At 28.6% G+C, this 7,705-nt stretch overlaps 1 long non-coding RNA gene across 1 annotated transcript; it reads left to right on the top strand.

Moving 5' to 3' along the window:
• The first annotated feature begins 1,034 nt into the window (after window positions 1-1,034).
• LOC143055550 (uncharacterized) lies at window positions 1,035-2,739 on the top strand. Its single transcript, XR_012972078.1, has 2 exons — window positions 1,035-1,250; window positions 2,397-2,739. It is a non-coding gene; the product is annotated as an uncharacterized LOC143055550 (long non-coding RNA).
• The last annotated feature ends 4,966 nt before the right edge of the window (window positions 2,740-7,705 follow it).

Genomic DNA, 7,705 nt, shown 5'->3' with positions numbered 1-7,705 from the left:
ATTTTATTGCATGGATGTCAATATTTTCGTATATCATAGCTTTGTATTATCGAAGGAGGTTTATTTTATCAACATAAAGATTGAGTTTCGGGTATTTTTTTCTTATCTTGATAGAGTTGTTATACTCTTTATATAAACTAATGCCTATAAACAGCGAAGACAGAACATTTTAAGTACATTTCCTCCAATCCTAAAATAGCAGAATAATAATTATTTTAAATATTCAATTAAGAAAGTTATACGGAATTAAAAAAAATCTATGCGTCACCATAACGACTTGGATGAATACTTACAATTTATAAAGAACTCTTACTACTTCAAAACTCCTGCAGTATGACAGACTGTATTGTTCTGATAACAGGCTATTTAGAAAAAAAGTAGATAACGAAACGTGAATATGAGTACTATATTTGAACACTATACATAAAAACCGTTCAAAGAATGAAATACCAATATGTGTTGTCACATCCGTATTCTCAAACCATAAAGGTTCCTATGTTATTATGTTCATAAGGATTGTTATTGGTCTTCCTGCATTTCGTTTTACATTTTGCATGTCCGTTGCCCGTTGTTTTGATGTGTTTGAAATCAACAACTGCATATCTTTAACTAGTATTTAAATATCAGTCAGAATTATAATGAACGAGTGCACTGATATATTTTCGAGCATGATCTATTTTTTGATTATTTTCATTCTTCATTCACATTTTTTTCTGAACGATTTTATTTGAAGATATATGTTAACATTCTCCATTTAAAAGCCTAGTGTAATATGTCTGTTAAAGTTTGTGTCAAGTCTCTCATATTAGTAAAGAATGTTGATGTTATGATAACATATCTAAATATAGACGTTTGCCTAACGAATAGATTTAAACCTTTTAAATTACATCGAAGTTATAAATAAATTATATCGTGACTTAGTTTATTGTGATATCGAAAGTGGAAATTCCTGTTGGATTGTTTATTGGCGTCCATTTTATATAGTATATATTTGTTGCTAGGGTTAACTTTTATTCATAAAATATTCATGCAGGAATGTAGATAATTTATATCGTAACACATCTTTAAAAATAATCAATACATATAACGGATTAACAAAATGTTGAGTTTTGTAATCGGTTAACAACACAGAGAAAACAGTATTTATTCATGTGCATATAGGAACTGGTTGATTGTGATATTAAAAGTGGAAAATCCTGTTGAATTGGATGCTGTCGTCACTTTTATAAAAAATACCATTTGTATCAACGGTAAATTTTTATTCATATATAATATTTATAATATTGCTGGTATGTTAATAATATATAGAAACATAAAACATATAAAAGATATATAAAAAACATAATAAATACATATATATTATATATTACGGATTACCAATGTGTCGAGTAAGGTGAATGGATGACAAATAGAGATTACAGTGTTTATTCAGGAATCGGACTGGAAATACACAACGTTTTCATCCACAATAGGAATAACAAAAATGTCATCACAACACCTGTTACGATGTGATGTAGTCATACCTAAACAGGGCACTAAGGAATTTCAGAGGCTTACATTGGGGGAATTAAAGACGACAATAATACCTCGTTAATACAAAATCACACAATTAACGCTTGAAATACTAAAATGTAATGTTTAGTTGTTTTCAAAATGTTATTACAAATTATAAAATACTCGATAAAATTATTTTCACAACAAATAATAACTCAAATGCTGAACATATCAGGTTGGGTTTTTGTATATTAGTGTTGTTAAAAACAAAGCCATGATCACACATACAAAGACAAAACATGAACTCTAAAACCTGTATTGAAAAAATTTTCTTAATGGGAAAAAATTGTCAAGACGAAAAGCTGCATTGAAATGGATTTTCTCAAAATATTTAGAAATAATCAACATTTAATGAATACACATGATGCACTGTCAATGTTTAACAAATACCCATGAAGTCAGAGTTAATCCATGATTTACGAGTAATGCAGGTCTCAGACAGGGTATATACTGTGACATTCCAGGGTTTCGGCTCAAATCCCATTCACCTTCAGCTCACAGAATATAAACGCTAAGCTGGGATTGTCACAATATATACCCTGTATGAGACCTGATTACCATAATATATAGCATGAGTTTGAATACAGGCAAGGAAAGAATCAAATTTTGCTTACGCAAAAATGCAGATTTATCATCGTTGTGCTGATATTTAGAATAATTATAAATATAACATGTTTGTTCAGCAGTGTATCGCCTTCATTGGTGATCCAATAACTGGATCTGTCGTAGATGTGTTACTTGTTTAGATGTTTTTAAATATATTATGTATACGCGTTGTTTGTATTTCATTATTCAAGTAGTATTAAACTTGAGCAATATTGCACAATATATTCAATTTATAGTTAACAGCTAACATGAATCGGAACTCAAGATATGATGAGAAGGATGACGAGCAAAATGTACGCGGATTGAGGAAAATAACTTACTGGGAAAAATACGGCGTCAAACGTTTTCCTTATCCAGGAAGGCGCAGATACACACCATCACTTTACCAGTCTGAAGAAGTAGGGATAGCAATCTCAAATGACGTGTTCGGACTAACAATCAGTCAGTTCGAACGAGTGTATAAAGCTTGTTTAGACAGAAGGAAATCACGAGAACAATACATAATGAATCTAAGATATCCGGACAAAACTTCAGATGAATATATGGAATACTTACAGGACAGTAGAGCGTACAATAAAGGTAATTACATATTCGTATTGAAAATTACATAGAAAATCACAACGTAAAATTAATGTTGATATTTTACAAATTAAGAATATCTTTTAACGAAAGAATGATTTACTTAGTTTAAAATTGAAAAAAATGACCTTGGCCTCATTTTTATAGTTCAGTGGTCAAAATTAAGTTTTTAAGTTTTGGTTATTTTATCTTATAATATATGCCGAAAGTCAACTATATTTGGTGTATGGAAATATATTATGATTTATTTGTTAGTCCCGCAGGTTTTGTTTGACCATGACCTCAATTTCACGGTTCATTGCAAAGTGTTGAATTTTTGTGGTTTGGTCTATTTTTTTCAAACTATAAGTAATAGGTCAACTATATTTGTTGTATGGAAGCATTTATAACTGTATATGTCTGCCTGGCATGGTTCATCTGACCTTTTCCTCATTCTCATGGTTCATTGGTTCATTGGTCTTTGTTAAGTTATCTTGGTTAATGTTAAACTTCTGTGACAGTTGTAATAAAGCTTTATACGTAGAACTATCAACATAATAGCAATGATTAGAAAAGAAGGCGAGACATTTCAGTGTGTGCACTCTTGTTTATCTGAGCATGCACATTCGAAATTATCCTTAAGATGTTTTTCTTTACGAGATGAACACAAAATCAAACGTTTGATAACAAATGCCATTGTCAACAGAGTGACAATTAACTGATAGAAAAACTAGTGGTAGGCCACAATGCAATATGATTTATCACTTGAATCGAAAGCTTGATATTGTTTTTTGATTGATGGGGATAAGTATCACGACTTATATAACTTCAAGGTAAATTCAAAAAAGGGGATGTCCATCAAAAACTGATAAAAAATCAAACGGTTATAATAAATGGGATAAGTGAAACACAACTTTCGTATATCTGACTTTCTACACTCTAAAAAATTACTTGGAATTATCAAAAAAAGTAATTCAATTACTTGATTCAAGTAATTGAATTTGTCAAAATTATTGATCATTGATAGTAATTATTGGTGATTTTAAGTAATTTCAAGTATATACAAGTAATTTACTTTTTCAGTAATTCTAAGTAATCCAATTCAGTAAACAAGATAATCAATTGCAACATAAGTAATTCTAAGTAATATTTTTAGTAATTTCAAGTATTAATTACAAGTAAATACTAGTAATATAATAAGTAATTGTAAGTAATTAACAGTAAAACATCAAGTAATTCACAGTAATAATCCAAGCAATTCCAAGTAATCTTTAGTAAAAATCTTAAGTAATACTCAGTAAAATAATAAGTAATTACAAGTAATCATTTCAAGTAATCATTAGTAATAATTTCTAGTAATCCTCTGTAATAACTTTTAGTAATCCTAAGTAATAATTGTAAGAAGTCTTTAGTAATAATTTTAAGTAATTTTTAGTAATAATTTAAAGTAATTCTTAATAAAAATCTTAGTATTTCAAAATAATAATTCAAGTTATTCTTATTTAAAGTAATCTGCCTAAAGTACACGAGATCGAGAAAACAAAATCTAATCAATGAAATATTTATTGAAGAACAATTTAAGAGTAAATAATCTCTGTACTGATTAATCTACACTCCCATAGATTTGTTTGTCATGTGCTGCAATTTATAGGCACTTATTTATAATATTTTTATAGATTGAAATAAAATTTCTACACTGTTTTATTATAAATGCATGTAATTGGAAATAGTACCATACCTTTTTAAATAATAATCATATACTTTATCCATTTCTCTTGTTTGTTGTAAGTTAACATGGACAACTTCTTCAGCAACTCTTTGTGCTATATTTTCATTTAATTGAATAAGTACACAAAGTGTAGCCAGAAACATGAAAACCAACAAAGTGTCCTTTTTGTAAGGTTCTCTTTTCCTTTCGTGTGTGTAACTCGTGTAAGTATTTCAATAAACTCTGTAAACTTTTGTTCAAATTCAAAACTGAATGAGCTCTAGCCAATTTTCAAAGATAGCTCACCAAAGTCAAATGAAACCTTAATTCTGATTGGCCGAATTTATTTTCAGTCTCAAATCAAAAACTACTTTTTAAATTAAAAATACAGGAAATATTATACAATTTTGTCATTTATTATAAATAGCTAATTTTTATTTTTAGTAAAACTAAGTCATGTTAATTTTACATTATAAAATTATATTAAAAATAGATCATAATAATTTGAGGATATTTTGAAATGAAAATAGGTTAAGTAATGACTAGTAATTCTTATACTAAGCAATTCCGATCCAATGTTTTAAGCATTTCAAAGTATTATCTAAAAACAGGCTATTTTATAAATTTGGAATTAATTTTAATTATGTAATTTGCATGATTTCTTGTGCTGAAAATTCAATGTTTCTTCTGCATTATTATTTTTAAGCATTACATAATACTTTCCATACAATGTATTTTGTATAGATAACGTTGTGTGCAGCACAGTACATTCTATTGAAAATGTGTTATCTACTTTGAAAAAGAAAGTGTTGGGCGCTACACTGAACATTAGATTACAGAATATACATGAAATTTATGAAAATTTTCAAGCACAGGAAATTATGTAAATTCCATATAATTAAAAATATTTCCAAGTTGGAATAATTGCCTGTTTAAAGAAAATTGTTATCCAAAATTATGCAATTTTCAGACTTAAACCTACATATTGTTGAAATTTTTAAATTATGGAGTCAAACTTCATAGGAAGCAGTTATTATTTTATCTAATAGAAGTTGTAAAGGTTGTATATATATAGAGTAAAATTATATAGTAACCATGTTTAGTAATTTATCTAATCCTACCTAGTAATGAGATTTTTTTTTCAAGTAATCAGAACTAATTTTAGTAAACCATTTACTGCATTTAAGTAAAAATAAATTACTAAGTAATTTTTGAAATAGTTTTACTAAATTCAAGTAATCAATTTTTACTTAAAACTATTTGGATTACTTAAATCAAGTAAAAGAATAAATTAAGTAATGTCAAGTAATTCCTTCAGAACATTTAGTAAAACTAAGTAAAAGTAAGTAATTGTAAGCAAATATGTAACTAATATAATTACTCAAAATGAGTAAAGAAAAATTACTCAGTATTTTTTTTTAGTGTGTACTAGTAATTCCCGACAAAATTGGCGAGTTGGACCTGATTCAATAGCTGAAGATGCATCACAATTGGATGACAGTTGTTCATTGTTCTTTCATATTGACAAAATGGATTTATCAACCCAAATAGATATAATATACGCTTCATTTGATAAAATTCGTCCTAATTAAAATAAATATTGATATATCTATTAATGTATTTTAAGTTTAAAAATATCGATTTGACAATAAAGTTGAGATTTAAAAAGTAAAAAGCAGACACAAGTACATACCTACTATCTTTATTTCGTATTTGAAGGTTCCAAAATCAATCAAATTGTTATAGTAAGGTGTTCATCGTCGAGAAAAACGTCCCTTTAACGAGTTTTAGTCTACTTATAACACACGGTTATTTTTGTTGGTAAATTATAGGAAAATCATTATTTTTTTAAAGTCATGATTGTGGTCGAAAGTTCTCATGGTCGCGATTTTTGAATTTTTGTGTTTTTACAGGATACCCATTAAATCCCGTATTGGAATGGATATCTTTAACACAAAAAAAATCAATACTTACGCTATTTTTTCGTGGTGAAAACAGTTATTCTACCATGACGTCCTTCTAACGCATTGGGTACACACCCGTGGTAAAATATGAGTATATGTTCCGAGCATACTCCAATGGCATATGCTTGTTTAATACATAAAAGATATATATATTTATATAAAAATATAAATAAAATTCATCCAAATCTATTTAAACCTGTTATTGTATATAGTTTGAGCATGTCAATTATTCTGTTAACTGCGTTCTTTTACACCAATCTACAAGTGCGTTAATTTATGGGAACGGCAAATATTTGCCTCCACCTAGAGCACTTCGATCCCAAAGAATTGCCGTATTAGAATCGAACTATAACATCGGGGCTTGAATATATCTGTATTTTACCACTGATTGGCCCTTTATGACAAATATTTTACCCTGAGCGATATTCAAGCCCCTGTGATTTATATCTTAAATAGAATATAGTTTATCAACTAAATATATATGATATAACAAAATCGGATTTTTTTTTAAATGATGTTGATATAATTATTTCAGCACTCAAGTAAGACTAAAATGTTGCTCTAAATTTACCACATGTTCAGCAACCGTAGAAGTATTACGTGTATCTTCATGCAATTGTTTACTCTGATTTAGCGATAAGACGAAGTGCGTGTGTGTGCCAACTTTCATGTGTGAGATAAAAGTCGTTTAAATAAACTGAAGAAATAAGCTAATAGAAACGCAAATTGTGGAAACATTTTGGCATTGATAAAGAACGGACTATCCCGTGAAATAATCATTGTTTTGCTTACACTTTTAGGTCATTAGCAAGGACAGTGGACACTCGTTACATTTCTCAGTTTCGCTTAGTGTGTGGTTGAGTAATTTGTTTTGAATAGCTAGATAACGTAGTAAATTTTTATTATCTTCGAAAGAATAATATGAACAGTTAGATATAGGAAGATGTCGTGTGAGTGCCAATGAGACAACTCTCCATCCAAAAAACAATTTAAAAAGTAAACCATTATAGGTTAAAGTACGGCCTTCAACACGGAGCCTAGGCTCACACCGAACAACAAGCTATAAAGGGCCCCAAAATTACTAGTGTAAAACCATTCAAACGGGAAAACCAACGGTCTAATCTATATAACCAAAACGAGAAACGAGAAAAACGTATATATTACATTGTCTGTTTTTCAAGACTTTCAAATGTTTATTGAATATATATTCTGTTATAATTGTAGTATAACAACCAAATCGGTAAATTTCGTGTCACATCCGAAATAAAGCACATCAAGACTATGTTATGATTTTGCATGATTTGTTTGTTACCAA

The sequence above is a fragment of the Mytilus galloprovincialis genome, chromosome 12, assembly GCF_965363235.1.
Source record: "Mytilus galloprovincialis chromosome 12, xbMytGall1.hap1.1, whole genome shotgun sequence".
Lineage (NCBI taxonomy): Eukaryota > Metazoa > Mollusca > Bivalvia > Mytilida > Mytilidae > Mytilus > Mytilus galloprovincialis.
This window is presented reverse-complemented; position numbering and strand designations above follow the sequence as displayed.